The sequence below is a fragment of the Panthera leo genome, chromosome D1 (assembly GCF_018350215.1).
Source record: "Panthera leo isolate Ple1 chromosome D1, P.leo_Ple1_pat1.1, whole genome shotgun sequence".
In the NCBI taxonomy this organism is placed as follows: domain Eukaryota; kingdom Metazoa; phylum Chordata; class Mammalia; order Carnivora; family Felidae; genus Panthera; species Panthera leo.
In genome coordinates this window covers 8315631-8320000 of record NC_056688.1, presented here as the reverse complement: position 1 = coordinate 8320000, position 4370 = coordinate 8315631, and the positions used below count along the sequence as shown (strand labels likewise).

Genomic DNA, 4370 nt, shown 5'->3' with positions numbered 1-4370 from the left:
CTGTACTCTACAATAAATTGTATTTAGGTATTCAATTTAATTAAAATTAAATGTATTCAAAAGCTATTCACTTTCTCTCAAAGGCCTTATGTCTATAAAGATGAGATCACATATTCATAGAGGCTTTTATTTAAGCATATTCTCAAAGTGGCTCTTAGTAAAATCCCTGAACTTTTGCCCTAGTGTCCTGTTAATGGGTGGTGTCAGGGATTCTGGCCTTCAAGGACATGATTATGGCTTTGGCCATGCCCATTATTGATTCTATAGTGAGTCAGGTTCAATTTTGATTTAGGATGAAGCCATTTCCTTTGATGAGGTGAATGAACTCTTCCTGGATCACCCCAGATATTCATTATCTGGCAGGAGTTAGTCACAGAAGTTCAATTGGATTCTTAGAAAAAAAGAAATAGGTCTGAAAATAGGGACTATCCTGCCCAGGCTCATAGGGAGAAAGGGAAGATGACAGTGAAAGGCTCCTCTACACAAAGGCTCGTCATGCCTAGGTTGTCACTTCTCCATCTGCCCGAACTCTCGCTTCCCATTTCTGTCCTGTTTACCTGGTCTCCTCTCCACCTGTGTTCTATCTGCGTTCCACCCACACTCCTGAGCTCGCTCTGCTTATTTCAGACCCAGCCTCTGCTATTCGTCCGACAAATTGGTGAGGAGTTCATGGTTTCCCCCTCATCTAGACAGCTCTTCTCTTTGATTCAGGACAGTGGTTTTCACAGCAGACAGAACTGAGTTCGAATCCCAACCCTTTCTCTTACTAACCTCGTGACATTCCACAAGCCTTTAGGTCGCCCCAGGCTTCAGTTTAACCATCTGTGAAATGGGCTTAATAACACATGTCTCAGAGTTGGTGTAAAGATGAAAGGATGTGAGGCATGCTAAGTGTTTAAACCGACTGGCAGCTAATCCCCAATTACATACTGATTTGAATAACATCCCACCTTTCTCTCGCTGACAAAATTTGTCTCTCGCTGACAAAAACTGATTTGAATAACATCCTACCTTTCTCTCGTTCACAAAGCGTTTTCTATTACTCTACTGACGTTACCTTAACCACCACGTAAGCTGCTGCAGGAATTACTCTTAGAACGCTGTGGCACTAACACCACACGGGAAGCTATGGTACCATTGAAAGGCCACAGGCTTCTGAGGCTGCTGCTCTGGGGTTGGGATCCCGGCTCTGCCATGTCCTAGCTGCACTCTGACTGACTCACTTCACCCTTCTTGCCCTAGATAGAGAATACACGGAAGCCTCATTGGATTGTTGATTAAATAAGGTAATATGTATTGAAGGCTTAATCTGTGCTAAGTCCTGTCCTAAATTCTCATTAATTTTGTCAAAAGCACCATCTGAGCACCATCTGAGTTACAGGGAAACTGAGGCTCAGAGAGGTTCGGGCACTTGCAAGAGGTGACGTCGGATGTGGGCTGCGGGGACCAAGGCAGCCGTCCCAAAGCGTGCCATGCTGGCATGTTGAGTATTTTGAATCAAAGTTACTTAAGAGACAGTCCGTGCACGAACACTCAGGCCCCTGTGTCCCCCTGAAAGCAGGAAATTAAACTCCCATGTAACAGGTACTTTCTCTTTACCAGGAGGTGAGGAGACAACCTTTTCACCAGAAATGGGAAATTGAGAGCCGTATGAACAATGCACCCTTGTTACTTTTTACTAATTTACTACCACAACCCAAATTCTGTTCAGAATTCCTTACTAATCCAAACGCCCAAAGTTCTGTCTTGTTTTGTTTTTGTCCTATCAAATCCTCACAGAGTTATGGTCTCTTTGTCTCAAATGTAGGACAATGACCTGCCTTGGTCATTTCCTCAGGTCTCAATGTCACAATCAGGCCTTCCCTGTGTACACATCATAAAATTTTACTTTTTCTCCTGTTAATCTGTCTCATGTAAATTTAACTTTTAGTCCAGCCAGAAGACTGTGAGGGCCCAGCAGAATGGACCCTTCAGAGCCCAGGGGTGGCCCCCGTGGGCCACTCATGAAAGGGCTTTCTGTCTGCTCGGGTGTGACCCCAGAGGAAGGCTGGGACAGCGCTCCCTGCTCGGCAATGTTGAAATGCTTCGTGTAAAGGCTTCGTCTCCCCGGTGAGACTGTAAGCTTCTTCAGAGCATAGGGTGTGTTTTTGGTTTGCTCTCATTTCCCCAGTACTTAGCAGAGCATTGCGTTATAACAGGCATTTAATAAATTTCCCGTTGATTTACATGTGTAGTGGTCACACTCCCAGCTCCTGAGGGCTTTCTGGAAGCCTCTCACGGGGTAGTGGTTTACTTGTCAACAAGAAGGACGACGTAGGAATGATGCTGACATGATAGTTAAGGGATTCTGAGCACTTGTTTTGTACCTGGAAGTTGATGTGGATTGCCTCACTTACTCCTCTCAGCAATCCGACAAATTATATGCTATAATGAAACCGTGTTACAGATGAGGAAACTGAACCTGCGCAACTATGTGATCTGCCTAATGTCCTGGGGCTACGAAGGCCGGAGGTTAGAAGCCCAGATTTGAAACCGGCAGTCTGATTCTGGAGCCTGACTTCTTCCTGACTTCTTAAAAATCGGCCTGATGACCTGCCAATTTCTTGTTTCACGATTCTTTTTGTAATTTTCTTTACTGTGGCAAAATATGCATGGCATAAAATTTACCATTTTAACCAGTTTGAAGCACACAGTTCAGTGGCATCAAGTACAAACACATAGTTGTGCAATCACCACCATCTGTCTCCAGAACTTTCTCATCTTCCCCAACAGGAACTCTGTCCCCATTAAATACGAACTCCTCATTCCTTTCTTCCTCCCCCTTCCTCTGAAAATGTGTTTTCTTTCAAGGTGAGTATTTCAGTGTGAAAGGTGACTATTCTAATACGTTTAAAAAATTTTAATGTTTATTATTTATTTTTGAAAGAGAGAGAGAGAGAGACAGAGCTCAAGTGGGGGACCGTTAGAGAGAAAGGGAGACAGCAGGCTCCAGGTTCTGAGCTGTCAGCGCAGAGCCCCGTGTGGGGCTCAAACTCACGAACTGTGAGATCGTGACCTGAGCCGAAGTCGGATGCCCAACCGACTGAGCCACCCAGGTGCCCCATGACCATTTCAATTATTGAGGACTAGTCTGAGAATTTCTGTCACGGAAGTTTTGGCAAACTCTGTACCCTGATGATTGTCTCACTCACCTTGGTCCTGGAGCCTTGTGACCTTGTTTTCTGACTGATATCAGCGGGCCTGGGGGCAGAAAGGTCTTTGGTGACAGATGGCTTCTCCTGTTTAAATCAGTCCTCTTACAGATTTTTCCCATCTCCGGGCTTGTTCATTTTTCTGTTAGTGCTGCCACATCCCCATGATGTGGGCCCAGAATTCTGAGTCACTGGCTTTACTTACGTCAAAGAGAGGTACAATGACAAAGGAAAACCGCCGTAATTAATATCTGCCATAAACTGTGTGCTGACTTGTTGCGTGAGGGGGAATGCTTGTATTATGGGTGTAAAATTTTCAGCAGCACCCATAGCTCAGTCACAGGTAGAGTTGAAACAAAACAATCTGGCCAGAAGTACTAGAAATAATCCGTCTGTATATCTAATGAGGGGAAGTGACAGACTCTGTTCCTATTGTCCTTTCGCAGACATGCCTCTTCAGGTTGTGGATGGCATGACATTTTTCATCTTGACAAGGCCAGTTTATGAAACAGACACAGGGGCAGAGCCAGAAGATCACAGATGTTTTAATGCTCCATTCCAGCCAACGTCCTTGTGAGAGCCACTTAAAGTCACCACGTCTTTAAAATACAGCTTATTCCATGGGAGCAACGGTGCCTATGTAACATAAGATTATTTTGCATAATGTCTCTATGGATATGGATATAATTATAGATAATTTCAGTTTTTGTCTTCAGTTTCCAGGTTGATACAGACTATATTTTTGATTCCTCCCTTCTTGGTGCGTATATCCCTTGAAATTTACTTTTTCTTCATTTTCCCAACTTCCTGGCCTTTATGTCTGCTTTCACATACGATAGAAATCTTATGCCCTTTGCATCCAGCTTTACTGAGCAAGATTCTTCTGTTTTTCAATGATTTCAAACAATTCCATCATTCCATGAAGCCTTCCTCGACAAACCTAAAAGGAAGTTGATAATTTGTTTTCATTAACTTTCTTAAGATTTACCTTTATGGGACTCAGACTTAATGTCATTTAAAACACTTTTTATTGAATGATCACATATGGAAAAGTGCACACACTTTCACTCCACAAGTCACTAAATCTCATCTGAACGTACCCACAGAATGAGAGCAAAGATAAAGAAACAAAATGTTACAGTGACTTCTAGGAGCACAGATTAGTTTTGTTTATTTTCA

The 4370-nt window shown here is 43.4% G+C and overlaps 1 long non-coding RNA gene across 1 annotated transcript in view; it reads right to left on the bottom strand.

Annotated features, from left to right (window-relative positions):
- Positions 1–4125, bottom strand: part of LOC122200113 — a 13065-nt gene extending 8940 nt beyond the window's left edge. Inside the window, exon 1 of the long non-coding RNA XR_006193723.1 lies at positions 3192–4125. This is a non-coding gene — a long non-coding RNA (uncharacterized LOC122200113). The remainder of the gene's footprint in view (positions 1–3191) is intronic.
- Positions 4126–4370: the final 245 nt, after the last annotated feature.